Genomic DNA, 18,265 nt, shown 5'->3' with positions numbered 1-18,265 from the left:
CTGTAACAGCTTCACCCTCTACTTGTTGTTTTACTGTAACATCCTCCTCTTCCTTCTCCTCTTTCACGACAATGTTCAGCCCCAGAGCTTCTTTCTCCGTCCAGCAGACCTCCTCTTCTTTAACAGGAGGGGAGTAGTTTAGGGAGCTCATGTTCGGGGATGTTAGCTAGCTAGCTATCATTAGCGACTAGGCTAATGCTAACTTAACCAGCCAGCTACTATAGCTGACTAATACAAAATAACGTAATATTAAATTAAATAGGTTAACAAGTAGATACGACAGAAGTGTGTCTAAAACACAGTAGCTAATATAGACAGAAAGCGTATAAATAGGTTGAATGTTTCGGCTATGTTGGCTAGCAAGCTACCGAGGTGGTTGACGAGCTGTTTATGAAGAACCGTCCACTAGATTATACGTCACGCTGCAGCATCGCCTGAAAGACGCACATCGCCGTCTGCTGACTGGAGGGAAACGCAGTTGAGGATCACATTTTATTTTCAGACAAAGATTATTTTAAATGGATTTAACTAAATAATACTATTATATTGAGACATACAAAGACCTGAATGTGTTGGTTGATTAGTGCGAATAAAAAATGTTTACTACAGCACATTTAAGACAGTTTCATTAAGTCAAACAACATCTAAATAAGTAGCCAGCTACTGTAGGTCTATACTGCTCCTACATGGTGTAACAATACATCATGTAGATGTATATAATGAACAGACTAGGTCTATACTGCTCCTACATGGTGTAACAATACATTTGTAGATGTATATAATGAACAGACTAGGTCTATACTGCTCCTACATGGTGTAACAATACATCATGTAGATGTATATAATGAACAGACTAGGTCTATACTGCTCCTACATGGTCTAACAATACATCATGTAGATGTATATAATGAACAGACTAGGTCTATACTGCTCCTACATGGTGTTACAATACATCATGTAGATATATATAATGAACAGACTAGGTCTATACTGCTCCTACATGGTGTAACAATACATCATGTAGATGTATATAATGAACAGACTAGGTCTATACTGCTGCTACATGGTGTAACAATACATCATGTAGATGTATATAATGAACAGACTAGGTCTATACTGCTGCTACATGGTGTAACAATACATCATGTAGATGTATATAATGAACAGACTAGGTCTATACTGCTCCTACATGGTGTAACAATACATCATGTAGATGTATATAATGAACAGACTAGGTCTATACTGCTCCTACATGGTGTAACAATACATCATGTAGATGTATATAATGAACAGACTAGGTCTATACTGCTCCTACATGGTGTAACAATACATCATGTAGATGTATATAATGAACAGACTAGGTCTATACTGCTCCTACATGGTGTAACAATACATCATGTAGATGTATATAATGAACAGACTAGGTCTATACTGCTCCTACATGGTGTAACAATACATCATGTAGATGTATATAATGAACAGACTAGGTCTATACTGCTCCTACATGGTGTAACAATACATCATGTAGATGTATATAATGAACAGACTAGGTCTATACTGCTCCTACATTGTGTAACAATACATCATGTAGATGTATATAATGAACAGACTAGGTCTATACTGCTGCTACATGGTGTAACAATACATCATGTAGATGTATATAATGAACAGACTAGGTCTATACTGCTCCTACATGGTGTAACAATGCATCATGTAGATGTATATAATGAACAGACTAGGTCTATACTGCTCCTACATGGTGTAACAATACATCATGTAGATGTATATAATGAACAGACTAGGTCTATCCTGCTCCTACATGGTGTAACAATACAGTGCATTCGGAAAGTATTCAGACCCCTTCACTTTTTCCACATTTGTTACATTACAGCCTTATTCTAAAATGATTAACACTACCGTTCAAAAGGTTGGAGTCACTTAGAAATGTTCTTGTTTTTGAAAGAAAAACACTTTTTTTGTCAATTAAAATAACATCAAATTGATCTGAAATACAGTGTAGACATTGTTAATGTTGTGAATGACTATTGTAGCTGGAAACAGCTGATTGTTTATGGAATATCAACATAGGCGTACAGAGGCCCATTATCAGCAACCATCACTCCTGTGTTCCAATGCCACGTTGTGTTAGCTAATCCAAGTTTGTCATTTTAAAAGGCTAATTGATCATTAGAAAACCCTTTTGCAATTATGTTAGCACAGCTGAAAACTGTTGTGCTGATTTAACAAAGCTTTTGTAAACAGTGTTGTTGCATAACAATCAGGCAGTAGAACAACAATAATCATCACCCTCTTGACCAATCTTCCCTCCCCTTAACATTGGGTTGATTCAGACCCTGTCAGTGTACCAGGTGGACATTGGGTTGATTCAGACCCTGTCAATGTACCAGGTGGACATTGGGTTGATTCAGACCCTGCCAGTGTACCAGGTGGACATTGGGTTTGATTCAGACCCTGTCAATGTACCAGGTGGACATTGGGTTTGATTCAGACCCTGCCAGTGTACCAGGTGGACATTGGGTTTGATTCAGACCCTGTCAGTGTACCAGGTGGACATTGGGTTGATTCAGACCCTGTCAGTGTACCAGGTGGACATTGGGTTTGATTCAGACCCTGTCGGTGTACCAGGTGGACATTGGGTTTTATTCAGACCCTGTCGGTGTACCAGGTGGACATTGGGTTTGATTCAGACCCTGTCAGTGTACCAGGTGGACATTGGGTTTGATTCAGACCCTGCCAGTGTACCAGGTGGACATTGGGTTTGATTCAGACCCTGCCAGTGTACCAGGTGGACATTGGGTTTGATTCAGACCCTGTCAGTGTACCAGGTGGACATTGGGTTGATTCAGACCCTGTCAGTGTACCAGGTGGACATTGGGTTTGATTCAGACCCTGTCGGTGTACCAGGTGGACATTGGGTTTTATTCAGACCCTGTCGGTGTACCAGGTGGACATTGGGTTTGATTCAGACCCTGTCAGTGTACCAGGTGGACATTGGGTTTGATTCAGACCCTGCCAGTGTACCAGGTGGACATTGGGTTTGATTCAGACCCTGCCAGCATGGCCAGAAATGTATTCCAAGGTCAGTAACTTATAACCACAGAACCACCCCAGACCTTTCATGCATGACTAAAAACACCTAAGTATTAGATTTACTGCCATGGTCTAGTATGTCACTGCATCAGACACCATTCACAATGCTGGCTGAGGTACGAGTAAAACATTACATATTATTTCCTAACCATTCACAATGCTGGCTGAGGTACGAGTAAAACATGACATATTATTTCCTAACCATTCACAATGCTGGCTGAGGTACGAGTAAAACATGACATATTATTTCCTAACCATTCACAATGCTGGCTGAGGTACGAGTAAAACATGACATATTATTTCCTAACCATTCACAATGCTGGCTGAGGTACGAGTAAAACATGACATATTATTCCCTAACCATTCACAATGCTGGCTGAGGTACAATTAAAACATGACATATTATTTCCTAACCATTCACAATGCTGGCTGGGGTACGAGTAAAACATGACATATTATTTCCTAACCATTCACAATGCTGGCTGAGGTACGAGTAAAACATGACATATTATTTCCTAACCATTCACAATGCTGGCTGAGGTACGAGTAAAACATGACACATTATTTCTTAATTGTAAAAATATCCCCACTCCTTAATCAACTAGTCTCCCACTGTTTAACTAGAATAACATGAGTTGTGTCCTTCAAACTGTTAGATTGTTAGTCCAAAAGAATATTCAGCTACTTAGATGTCATGTATTGTCATGTTATGCTCACTATAAGAAGTCCTGAATGTATTGAAATGCCTGGAGGGGATGTGTTAATTCATAACCCATCATTTATACCTGTTAATTCATAACCCATCATTTATACCTGTTAATTCATAATCCATCATTTATACCTGTTAGTACATAATCCATCATTTATACCTGTTAATTCATAACCCATCATTTATACCTGTTAATTCATAACCCATCATTTATACCTGTTAATTCATAACCCATCATTTATACCTGTTAATTCATAACCCATCATTTATACCTGTTAGTTCATAACCCATCATTTATACCTGTTAATTCATAACCCATCATTTATACCTGTTAATTCATAACCCATCATTTATACCTGTTAATTCATAATCCATCATTTATACCTGTTAGTACATAATCCATCATTTATACCTGTTAATTCATAACCCATCATTTATACCTGTTAATTCATAACCCATCATTTATACCTGTTAATTCATAACCCATCATTTATACCTGTTAATTCATAACCCATCATTTATACCTGTTAGTTCATAACCCATCATTTATACCTGTTAATTCATAACCCATCATTTATACCTGTTAATTCATAACCCATCATTTATACCTGTTAATTCATAACCCATCATTTATACCTGTTAGTTCATAACCCATCATTTATACCTGTTCATTCATAACCCATCATTTATACCTGTTCATTCATAACCCATCATTTATACCTGTTAATTCATATCCCATCATTTATACCTGTTAATTCATAACCCATCATTTATACCTGTTAATTCATAACCCATCATTTATACCTGTTGGGTTATGAACTAACAGGTATAAATGATGGGTTATGAACTATCATTTATACCTGTTAATTCATAACCCATCATTTATACCTGTTAATTCATAACCCATCATTTATACCTGTTAATTCATAACCCATCATTTATACCTGTTAATTCATAACCCATCATTTATACCTGTTGGGTTATGAACTAACAGGTATAAATGATGGGTTATGAACTATCATTTATACCTGTTAATTCATAACCCATCATTTATACCTGTTAATTCATAACCCATCATTTATACCTGTTAATTCATAACCCATCATTTATATCTGTTAATTCATAACCCATCATTTATACCTGTTAATTCATAACCCATCATTTATACCTGTTAATTCATAACCCATCATTTATACCTGTTAATTCATAACCCATCATTTATACCTGTTAATTCATAACCCATCATTTATACCTGTTAATTCATAACCCATCATTTATACCTGTTAATTCATAACCCATCATTTATACCTGTTAATTCATAATCCATCATTTATACCTGTTAATTCATAACCCATCATTTATACCTGTTAATTCATAACCCATCATTTATACCTGTTAATTCATAACCCATCATTTATACCTGTTAATTCATAACCCATCATTTATACCTGTTAGTTCATAACCCATCATTTATACCTGTTAATTCATAACCCATCATTTATACCTGTTAATTCATAACCCATCATTTATACCTGTTAATTCATAACCCATCATTTATACCTGTTAGTTCATAACCCATCATTTATACCTGTTCATTCATAACCCATCATTTATACCTGTTCATTCATAACCCATCATTTATACCTGTTCATTCATATCCCATCATTTATACCTGTTAATTCATAACCCATCATTTATACCTGTTAATTCATAACCCATCATTTATACCTGTTAGTTCATAACCCATCATTTATACCTGTTAATTCATAACCCATCATTTATACCTGTTAATTCATAACCCATCATTTATACCTGTTAATTCATAACCCATCATTTATACCTGTTAATTCATAACCCATCATTTATATCTGTTAATTCATAACCCATCATTTATACCTGTTAATTCATAACCCATCATTTATACCTGTTAATTCATAACCCATCATTTATACCTGTTAGTTCATAACCCATCATTTATACCTGTTAATTCATAACCCATCATTTATACCTGTTAATTCATAACCCATCATTTATACCTGTTAATTCATAACCCATCATTTATACCTGTTAATTCATAACCCATCATTTATATCTGTTAATTCATAACCCATCATTTATACCTGTTAATTCATAACCCATCATTTATACCTGTTAATTCATAACCCATCATTTATACCTGTTAATTCATAACCCATCATTTATACCTGTTAATTCATAACCCATCATTTATATCTGTTAATTCATAACCCATTGGAAAGGCTTTTCTCCTGTGTGTGTCAACTCATGCTCATTCAGGCTTCCCAACTGAATAAAACTCATTCCACAGTGGGAACAGTGATAAGTCTGATCCCTCTCCTACCAAAGACAGAGTATTTAGTTAAATACGAAAAAGAGAACTGAATTAAACCTCCATAAAATAAAACTTTCTTCCTGCGAGGCTAGATTCCTCAAAAACCTGAAGTCAGGTCTCAGAACATTCCATAATTGTCATAACTTGGTGGCTGCCCTAATAATAATAATAATAATAATCATGTAGAACATTAAATATAACCTTGCTTTCATGTTTACAGGCTGAGCAGAGCTCTATAATAGGGAATGGGAAAGGAGGATACCTTGTCAGTTGTACAACTGAATGCATTCAACTGAAATGTGTCTTGCGCATTTAACCCAATCAGAGAGGTGCGGGGGGCTGCCTTAATCGCCATCCACGTCTTTGGTGCTCGGCTTTTCTGCAGTGTGTTTTCTCTCATGCCTTTTCAGGGTAGCTAACACGGTAAAACTCTTTCTACACTGGGAACATTGGAAAGGCTTTTCTCCTGTGTGTGTCCTCTCATGAGCTTTTAGGTCCCCTACCCGGGAAAATCTATTTTTACACTGGGAGCAGTGGTAAGGCTTTACTCCTGTGTGTATTCTCTCATGCTCTTTTAGGTGCCCTCTCTGAGTAAAACTGTTTCCACAATGGGAACATTGGAATGGCTTTTCTCCTGTGTGTATTCTCTCATGCCTTTTTAGGTTACTTAACACGATAAAACTCTTTCCACACTGGGAACATTGGAAAGGCTTTTCTCCTGTGTGTGTCCACTCATGCTCCTTCAGGCTCCTTGACTGAATAAAACCCATTCCACAGTGGGAACAGTGATGAGGCTTTTCTCCTGTGTGTATTCGCTCATGCCTTTTCAGGTTAGCTAAGACAGTAAAACGCTTTCTACACTGGGAACAATGGAAAGGTTCTTCTCCTGTGTGTGTCCACTCATGAGCTTTTAGGTCCCCTGATCGGGAAAATCTCTTTTCACATTGGAAGCAGTGGTAAGGCTTTTCTCCTGTGTGTATTCTCTCATGCCTTTTCAGGTTAGCTAACAGGGTAAAAATCTTTCTACACTGGGAACACTGGAAAGGCTTTTCTTCTGTGTGTGTCCACTCATGCGCCTTCAGGCTCGCTAACTGAATAAAACTCATTCCACAGTGGGAACAGTGATAAGGATTTTCTCCCGTGTGTATACTCTCATGCCTTTTCAGATTAGCTAACACAGTAAAACTATTTTTACACTGGGAGCATTGAAAAGGCTTTTCTCCTGTGTGTGTCCTCTCATGAGCTTTTAGGTCCCCTGATCGGGAAAATCTCTTTTCACATTGGAAGCAGTGGTAAGGCTTTAATCCTGTGTGTGTACTTTCATGAGCTTTTAGGTCCCCTACTCGTGAAAACCTATTTTTACACTGGGAGCAGTGGTAAGGCTTTTCTCCTGTGTGTATTCTCTCATGCTCTTGTAGGTGCCCCCTCTGAGTAAAACGCTTTCCACAATGGGAACATTGGAATGGCTTTTCTCCTGTGTGTATTATCTCATGCCTTTTCAGGTTATTTAACACAGTAAAACTCTTTCCACACTGGGAACAGTGATAAGGCTTTTCTCCTGTGTGCGTCCACTCATGCTCCTTCAGGCTTCCTAACTGAATAAAACGCTTTCCACACTGGGAACATTGAAAAGGCTTTTCTCCTGCGTGTGTCCTCTCATGAGCTTTTAAGTCCCCTGATCCGGAAAATCTCTTTTCACATTGGAAGCAGTGGTATGGCTTTTCTCCTGTGTGTGTCCTCTCATGGCGTTTTAGGTTCCCTAACCAGCGAAAACTCTTTTCACAGTGGGAGCAGTGGTGTTGTCTCGCTGGTTTGGGTGTCTCTGGGTCTGGTTCCCTTGAAGGACTCTTCCTGCTGTCATAGCGAGAGTCTGGTCTCTCTCCTGCCAAAGACAAACAATATCTAGTTAAACAGAGACCTGACTGAAACCTCCACATGATAAAACTGTCTTCCTATGAGGTTTAATCTAGACTAGATCCCTCAATAAAAGAGCAGAACTGGTCATCACAGAGTGGCTGTAGTGCTTTGTAGGCTGGGTAAATCCATCTGAATTCAATACATTTTTGACAGCATCCATTTTGACTTAAAAAAAGCTTTCCTTACATGTTTGCCTACGGAAGAAGTGGTAAAAAATTGACTTTTTCTAACTGAATGCAAAAACATTCATGAGATATACAGTACCAGTCAAAAGTTTGGACACACCTAGTCATTCATGGGTTTTCCTTTATTTTTACTATTTTCTACATTGTAGAATAATAGTGAAGACATGACAACTATGAAATAACACATATGGAATCATGTAGTAACCAAAAATTGGTAAAACAAATCAAAATATATTTTAGATTCTTCAAAGTAGCCACCCTTTGCCTTGATGACAGCTTTTCACACTCTTGGCAGTGTCTCAACCAGCTTCACTTGGAATGCTTTTCCAACAGTCTTGAAGGAGTTCCCACATATGCTGTGCAATTGTTGGCAGCTTATCCTTCACTCTGCGGTTCAACTCATCCCAAACCATTTCAAATCGGGTTGAGGTCGTGTGATTGTGGAGGCCAGGTCATCTGATGCAGCACTCCATCACTCTCCTTTTGGTCAAATAGCACTTATACAGCCTGGAGGTGTGTGGGGTCATTGTCCTGTTGAAAAACAAATGATAGTCGCACTAAGCGCAAACCAGATGGGATGGCGTATCGCTTCAGAATGCTGTGGTAGCCAGACAGGTGTGTGCCTTTCCAAATCATGTCCAATCAATTGAATTTACCACAGGTGGACTCCAATCAAGTTGTAGAAACATCTCAACGATGATCAATGGAAACAGTATGCACCTGAGCTCAATTTCAAGTCCCACAGCAAACGGTCTGAATGCTTATGTAAATTTAGGTATCGGTTTTTTCTGTTTAATAAATGTGACATGTTTTCTACAAACCTATTTTAGCTTTTTCATTATGAGGTATTGTGTGTACAGTCGTGGCCAAAAGTTTTGAGAATGACACAAATATACATTTTCTGCCTCAGTTTGTATGATGGCAATTTGCATATACTCCAGAATGTTATGAAGAGTGATCAGATGAATTGCAATTAACTGCAAAGTCCCTCTTTGCCATGCAAATGAACTGAATCCCCAAAAAACATTTCCACTGCATTTCAGCCCTGCCACAAAAGGACCAGCTGACATCATGTCAGTGATTCTCTCGTTCACACAGATGTGAGTGTTGACGAGGACAAGGCTGGAGAGCACTCTGTCATGCTGATTGAGTTTGAATAACACACTGGAAGCTTCAAAAGGAGGGTGGTGCTTGGAATCATTGTTCTTCCTCTGTCATCCATGGTTACCTGCAAGGAAACACATACCGTAATCATTGCTTTGCACAAAAAGGGCTTCCAAGGCAAGAATATTGCTGCCGGTAAGATTGCACCTAAATCAACCATTTATCGGATCATCAAGAACTTCAAGGAGAGTGATTCAATTGTTGTGAAGAAGGCTTCAGGGTGCCCAAGAAAGTCCAGCAAGCGCCAGGACCGTCTCCTAAAGTTGATTCAGCTGCGGGATCGGGGCACCAACAGTACAGAGCTTGCTCAGGAATGGCAGCAGGCAGGTGTGAGTGCATCTGCACGCACAGTGAGGCGAAGACTTTTGGAGGATGGCCTGGTGTCAGAAGGGCAGCAAAGAAGCCACTTCTCTCCAGGAAAAACATCAGGGACAGACTGATATTCTGCAAAAGGTACAGGGATTGGACTGCTGAGGACTGGGGTAAAGTCATTTTCTCTGATGAACCCCAATTCCGACTGTTTGGGGCATCCGGAAAAAAGCTTGTCCGGAGAAGACAAGGTGAGCGCTACCATCAGTCCTGTGTCATGCCAACAGTAAAGCATCCTGAGACCATTCATGTGTGGGGTTGCTTCTCAGCCAAGGGAGTGGGCTCACTCACAATTTTGCCTAAGAACACAGCCATGAATAAAGAATGGTACCAACACATCCTCTGAGAGCAACTTCTCGCAACCACCCAGGAACAGTTTGGTGACGAACAATGCCTTTTCCAGCATGATGGAGCACCTTGCCATAAGGCAAAAGTGATAACCAAGTGGCTCGGGGAACAAAACATCGATATTTTGGGTCCATGACCAGGAAACTCCCCAGACCTTAATCCCATTGAGAACTTGTGGTCAATCCTCAAGAGGCCGGTGGACAAACAAAAACCCACAAATTCTGACAAACTCCAAGCATTGATTATGCAAGAATGGGCTGCCATCAATCAGGATGTGGCCCAGAAGTTAATTGACGGCATACCAGGGCGGATTGCAGAGGTCTTGAAAAAGAAGGGTCAATACTGCAAATATTGACTCTTTGCATCAACTTCATGTAATTGTCAAGAAAAGCCTTTGACACTTATGAAATGCTTGTAATTATACTTCAGTATTCCATAGTAACATCTGACAAAAATATCTAAAGACACTGAAGCAGCAAACTTTGTGGAAATTAATATTTGTGTCATTCTCAAAACTATTGGCCATGACTGTAGATTGATGAGGATTGTTATTTATTTCATCCACAGTAGAATAAGGCTGTAACATAACGAAATGTGGAAAGACTTTAGTGACATAAATAAGGGGTTAAAGACGTGCACATTTTATTTTGTATATATCTCAGATACATTTTCTCTCTTAGATACAGGACAGACACTTCAGAACAAACACTTCAGAACAAACTTCCTTTAGATGTTTTGGGGGAAACAATGTTACTATGGTTACTATGGTTGTTCCATGTTGTGAATGTTATCCAATGTGTTACTATGGTTACTGTTGTTCCATGTTGTGAATGTTATCCAATGTGTTACTATGGTTACTGTTGTTCCATGTTGTGAATGTTATTCAATGTGTTACTATGGTTACTGTTGTTCCATGTTGTGAATGTTATCCAATGTGTTACTATGGTTACTGTTGTTCCATGTTGTGAATGTTATCCAATGTGTTACTATGGTTACTGTTGTTCCATGTTGTGAATGTTATCCAATGTGTTACTATGGTTACTGTTGTTCCATGTTGTGAATGTTATCCAATGTGTTACTATGGGTTATAGCAATATGGCCTAATACGTTGACATAAAATAATTTAAATATTTTTTTGTTGATACTTCCATTGGTCTTACAATTCAAAATGAAATAGCAAAATTATCCTTGGTATAACCTTAAAACATTTCTCATTCCGTTGTCGTTGGAGTGAGGCCTGGGAAATTATTTGGCTGGAGGGAAGGTTGTGTCAAATCCTGTGGTTTGTAAGGAACCCAGAATTGCGGAACCTGATGTGTTATCAGAAAAGTACCCTACAGTGTTCCCAGCATGTGCCATTACACGTGCTCTGTCTAAGAAAGTCACCGGGAGCAAGTCTAGTGTTGAGGATGTCAGCAATCCCACCACGGTCCATCTGTCTGAGACGTTTATGGGTGATCCTGATTTCGGTAAACCTACTGAGTTGACCTCTCCTTTGAAAACCCCAAACGTGAGAGTTTGTAGAACCTCTGAATGAAGAGAGGGTCCCTACAGTTGACACTTGGATGTCTAGGAAGCAGCAGATTGATGAACAGAGTAAAGATGTTTCTAGGAAGCAGCAGATTGATGAACAGAGTAAAGATGTTTCTAGGAAGCAGCAGATTGATGAACAGAGTAAAAATGTTTCTAGGAAGCAGCTGATTGATGAACAGAGTAAAGATGTTTATAGGAAGCAGCTGATTGATGAACAGAGTAAAGATGTTTCTGGGAAGCAGCTGATTGATTAACAGAGTAAAGATGTTTCTAGGAAGCAGCTGATTGATGAAAATTTAGGAAGAAAAAATTCCTGACGTTTCGCACAATTCGTGCTTCTTCAGAGGAAATTTTTTTTTTTTCAATATGTATTCCAACTTGTCACATTTGAAAACCCACTTGTATGTATTTTTTGGAAAATCAAATCTTTCAAATTCTAAAAAAGAAAAAGCACGACCATGAAAATCTTTCAAACATGTCACTGAAGCAGTGCAAAAAGTTTCTTTCCCTCTCCCCTCTTTTTGCTGAGATACATCCAGAAGAGGAGTTTGATGAAGTTTTTGTTGGTAATTTTGACAGAAATGGCGCTCTAACGAGAAAACGGCCCTCTAACGAGGAAACGGCCCTCTAACGAGGAAACGGCCCTCTAACGAGGAAACGGCCCTCTAACGAGGAAACGGCCCTCTAACGAGGAAACGGCCCTCTAACGAGAAAACGGCCCTCTAACGAGAAAACGGCCCTCTAACGAGAAAACGGCCCTCTAACGAGGAAACGGCCCTCTAACGAGGAAACGGCCCTCTAACGAGGAAACGGCGCTCTAACGAGGAAATGGGGTTCTAACGAGGAAACGGTGTTCTAACGAGGAAATGGTGTTCTAATGAGGAAATGGTGTTCTCGCACCACTTCTGGACAATACGATTGGCCCAGTTTATCTCAAATTGTTGTTCCAGCTACGCTTCGACAAGAGATACTGAGGTTTGCTCACGATGGTAGTATGGCAGGCGATCTTGGGGTCAACAAGATGTCTGAAACAGGATGTTGTGGCTCACTGTAAATCCTGTGGCGTTTGTCAGCGGACAGGTAAACCGAACCAAGCTGTACCGGTTGCACCTTTGCAGCCTATTACTGCTTTAGCCAAACCTTTCAGCAGGGTTCTGATGGACTGTGTTGGTCCTTTGCCCAAAGCGGTAAGTATTTCAGTTAACTAGTGACAGACTATTTATAATGCAGACATGATATAGTAGTTCATATGTATTACTGGTTGATTGTACTCTTCTGTTTGAGAGACATTTTTGGCTTTCTTGCCGGGGAACGTCACAATGGATGTTTAAAAAAAACACTTTCCTACATTTCCGTGGAGCAGGCCAAGTAGTTCTATGCTCAGGTGGGCGCTCCCTCAACATGATCAGGACAGAGAAACCAGACACGCGCTCCCTCAACATGATCAGGACAGAGAAACCAGACACGCGCTCCCTCAACATTATCAGGACAGAGAAACCAGACACGCGCTCCCTCAACATTATCAGGACAGAGAAACCAGACACGCGCTCCCTCAACATTATCAGGACAGAGAAACCAGACATGCTCATTGCTCACATGGAGAACTCCAAACAAAAAGACAATGAAAAAAATTGACAAATCTTGTAAATGATGGTTCTGAAATAAACCAAAACTGGTTTCTCACAAGTGCAGCAGGTTTTGAACAGACAACGTTTCCACTCCGAGAATGACAACGGTAAATGACTGTAATTAACAGAAATGAATGTAAACAAATGACAGGAAGTAACGGTACATTTACTACTGGTGACATTCGTAAAGTGGAATTGATATAATAAACTACATTTAAGGGCAATCAATTCACACAATGAAACAACGAAGGAGCAAGAATTGGTGGAAGCCAGCGGAGGACATTCTGAAGAGAGACTCACCTATATCTTCACCACACAACCCTGCCCTTCTTCTTGTCTCAACATTTTTAATTATACTCAAGAGACATTCTCTTCACACCTATTTGAGATGCTTTTCACTGACAGCCATAACTCAATAATCAGCGAAGCCTATTGCCACACGCGCTGCCCATTAGACATAAGCCTACAAGGACCCACCACTATGTCATTTCTCTCCTGTTCTATTGGACCCACCACTATGTCATTTCTCTCCTGTTCTATTAGACCCACCACTATGTCATTTCTCTCCTGTTCTATTAGACCCACCACTATGTCATTTCTCTCCTGTTCTATTAGACCCACCACTATGTCATTTCTCTCCTGTTCTATTAGACCCACCACTATGTCATTTCTCTCCTGTTCTATTAGACCCACCACTATGTCATTTCTCTCCTGTTCTATTAGACCCACCACTATGTCATTTCTCTCCTGTTCTATTAGACCCACCACTATGTCATTTCTCTCCTGTTCTATTAGACCCACCACTATGTCATTTCTCTCCTGTTCTATTAGACCCACCACTATGTCATTTCTCTCCTGTTCTATTAGACCCACCACTATGTCATGTCTCTCCTGTTCTATTAGACCCACCACTATGTCATTTCTCTCCTGTTCTATTAGACCCACCACTATGTCATTTCTCTCCTGTTCTATTAGACCCACCACTATGTCATTTCTCTCCTGTTCTATTGGACCCACCACTATGTCATTTCTCTCCTGTTCTATTAGACCCACCACTATGTAATTTCTCTCCTGTTCTATTAGACCCACCACTATGTCATTTCTCTCCTGTTCTATTAAACCCACCACTATGTCATTTCTCTCCTGTTCTATTAGACCCACCACTATGTCATTTCTCTCCTGTTCTATTAGACCCACCACTATGTCATTTCTCTCCTGTTCTATTGGACCCACCACTATGTCATTTCTCTCCTGTTCTATTAGACCCACCACTATGTCATTTATCTCCTGTTCTATTAGACCCACCACTATGTCATTTCTCTCCTGTTCTATAGGACCCACCACTATGTCATTTCTCTCCTGTTCTATTAGACCCACCACTATGTCATTTCTCTCCTGTTCTATTAGACCCACCACTATGTCATTTCTCTCCTGTTCTATTAGACCCACCACTATGTCATTTCTCTCATGTTCTATTAGACCCACCACTATGTCATGTCTCTCCTGTTCTATTAGACCCACCACTATGTCATTTCTCTCCTGTTCTATAGGACCCACCACTATGTCATTTCTCTCCTGTTCTATTAGACCCACCACTATGTCATTTCTCTCCTGTTCTATTGGACCCACCACTATGTCATGTCTCTCCTGTTCTATTAGACCCACCACTATGTCATTTCTCTCCTGTTCTATTAGACCCACCACTATGTCATTTCTCTCCTGTTCTATTAGACCCACCACTATGTCATTTCTCTCCTGTTCTATTAGACCCACCACTATGTCATGTCTCTCCTGTTCTATAGGACCCACCACTATGTAATTTCTCTCCTGTTCTATTAGACCCACCACTATGTCATTTCTCTCCTGTTCTATTAGACCCACCACTTTCACATCTGACTCCTGATGATCAACCTCCTCCTTCACATCTGACTCCTGATGATCATCCTCCTCCTTCACATCTGACTCCTGATGATCAACCTCCTCCTTCACTCTGTCAGATATGAACCTCTACCAGGTGGACTGTATAGAACGGTGTGTTCATCTCTGTCAGATATGAACCTCTACCAGGTGGACTGTATAGAACGGTGTGTTCATCTCTGTCAGATATGAACCTCTACCAGGTGGACTGTACAGAACGGTGTGTTCATCTCTGTCAGATATGAACCTCTACCAGGTGGACTGTATAGAACGGTGTGTTCATCTCTGTCAGATATGATCCTCTACCAGGTGGACTGTATAGAACGGTGTGTTCATCTCTGTCAGATATGAACCTCTACCAGGTGGACTGTATAGAACGGTGTGTTCATCTCTGTCAGATATGAACCTCTACCAGGTGGACTGTATAGAACAGTGTGTTCATCTCTGTCAGATATGAACCTCTACCAGGTGGACTGTATAGAACGGTGTGTTCATCTCTGTCAGATATGAACCTCTACCAGGTGGACTGTATAGAACAGTGTGTTCATCTCTGTCAGATATGAACCTCTACCAGGTGGACTGTGTAGAACGGTGTGTTCTAATATTCATGCTAGTAGCTTAGCATCTCTCTCCATTGAATACAGGAGGTTGACGTCAACAACCCTCATAGAATATAAACAATAGATTACAATAATAAGATGTATCCACCAATCCAAAGACAGGATAGGCGGGAGATAGACAACCCACAGTGCAGCTTTGTGGACAACAACTCCCCTTGTTAGGACGGAGAGACATCTTGTCAGTATATCCATAATCTTTGGTGTAGCCAACCCAACTCTCACATGGCTCTATTGGGGGTCACGGTGTGTAGTAAAACATCACTACATTAAAATCACCACATGCCGTGGCCCCCCAGTCTGCGGTCAGCAGATAGACCCTTCTCAAATATATATGTTAAGTCACTTTTTGGAAACGGAACGGAGAAAACAAGGGGTAGCTTGTTCTCTACGTCTTCTGATTCTAGACATATCAGTCATCATCCCAGGACCCTCCGTTGAAAAGGTATTGACGAGCCAACTCCGAATATCCAAAGTTAAAAACTAATTGAAGGTGGTACTTACTGGTGTTAATCAGATCTCCTGTCTCCTCCTCTTCATCTTCCAATGTGACAGTAATCTCTCCTTCCTTCTTCACTCCAAAAACAGCATCATCCTCTTCTTCCTCTTGTTTAACTGAAACGTCTTTCTCTTCATCTTTCACTGTAACAGTCTCACCCTCTACTTCTTGTTTTACTGTAACATCCTCCTCTTCCTTATCTTCTTTCACGACAATGTTCAGCCCCAGAGCTTCTTTCTCCGTCCAGCAGACCTCCTCTTCTTTAACAGGAGGGGAGTAGTTTAGGGAGCTCATGTTCGGGGATGTTAGCTAGCTAGCTATCATTAGCGACTAGGCTAATGCTAACTTAACCAGCCAGCTACTATAGCTGACTAATAAAAAATAACGTAATATTAAATTAAATAAGTTAACAAGTAGATACGACAGAAGTGTGTCTAAAACACAGTAGCTAATATAGACAGAAAGCGTATAAATAGGTTGAATGTTTCGGCTATGTTGGCTAGCAAGCTACCGAGGTGGTTGACGAGCTGTTTATGAAGAACCGTCCACTAGATTATACGTCACGCTGCAGCATCGCCTGAAAGACGCACATCGCCGTCTGCTGACTGGAGGGAAACGCAGTTGAGGATCACATTTTATATTCAGACTAAGATTATTTTACATGGATTTAATTAAATAATACTATTATATTGAGACATAGAAAGACAGGAATGTGTTGGTTGATTAGTGAGAATAAAAAATGTTTACTACAGCACATTTAAGGCAGTTTCATTCAGTCAAACAACATATAAATAAGTAGCCAGCTACTGTAGGTCTATACTGCTCCTACATGGTGTAACAATACATCATGTAGATGTATATAATGAACAGACTAGGTCTATACTGCTCCTACATGGTGTAACAATACATCATGTAGATGTATATAATGAACAGACTAGGTCTATACTGCTCCTACATGGTGTAACAATACATCATGTAGATGTATATAATGAACAGACTAGGTCTATACTGCCCCTACATGGTGTAACAATACATCATGTAGATGTATATAATGAACAGACTATGTCTATACTGCTCCTACATGGTGTAACAATACATCATGTAGATGTATATAATGAACAGACTAGGTCTATACTGCTCCTACATGGTGTAACAATACATCATGTAGATGTAATAATACTTTTAATAATACTGATGGGAACAGTCATGATGTAGTGAATGTTTTAATAATACTGATGGGAACAGCCATGATGTAGTGAATGTTTTAATATGGGAACAGTCATGATGTAGTGAATGTTTTAATAATACTGATGGGAACAGTCATGATGTAGTGAATGTTTTAATATGGGAACAGCCATGATGTAGTGAATGTTTTAATATGGGAACAGTCATGATGTAGTGAATGTTTTAATATGGGAACAGTTATGATGTAGTGAATGTTTTAATAATACTGATGGGAACAGCCATGATGAAGTGAATGTTTTAATATGGGAACAGTCATGATGTAGTGAATGTTTTAATATGGGAACAGTCATGATGTAGTGAATGTTTTAATATGGGAACAGCCATGATGTAGTGAATGTTTTAATAATACTGATGGGAACAGCCAGGATGTAGTGAATGTTTTAATAATACTGATGGGAACAGTCATGATGTAGTGAATGTTGTAGTATGGGAACAGTCATGATGTAGTGAATGTTTTAATATGGGAACAGTCATGATGTAGTGAATGTTTTAATATGGGAACAGTCATGATGTAGTGAATGTTTTAATATGGGAACAGTCAGGATGTAGTGAATGATTTAATATGGGAACAGTCAGGCTGTAGTGAATGTTTTAATATGGGAACAGTCAGGATGTAGTGAATGTTTTAATAATACTGATGGGAACAGTCATGATGTAGTGCATTTTTTAATAT

General features: G+C 39.6%; 1 protein-coding gene across 1 annotated transcript in view; it reads left to right on the top strand.

The window, feature by feature from the left end:
• LOC115186769 (tripartite motif-containing protein 16-like) overlaps positions 1-18,265 on the top strand; it is a 452,306-nt gene that overhangs the window by 342,208 nt on the left and 91,833 nt on the right. The gene's annotated exons all lie outside the window — the stretch shown is intronic.

This window comes from Salmo trutta, unplaced genomic scaffold, assembly GCF_901001165.1.
Source record: "Salmo trutta unplaced genomic scaffold, fSalTru1.1, whole genome shotgun sequence".
NCBI classification, from domain to species: domain Eukaryota; kingdom Metazoa; phylum Chordata; class Actinopteri; order Salmoniformes; family Salmonidae; genus Salmo; species Salmo trutta.
Note: the sequence above shows the minus strand (reverse complement) of the source record. Positions and strands in the feature narration are given on the sequence as shown.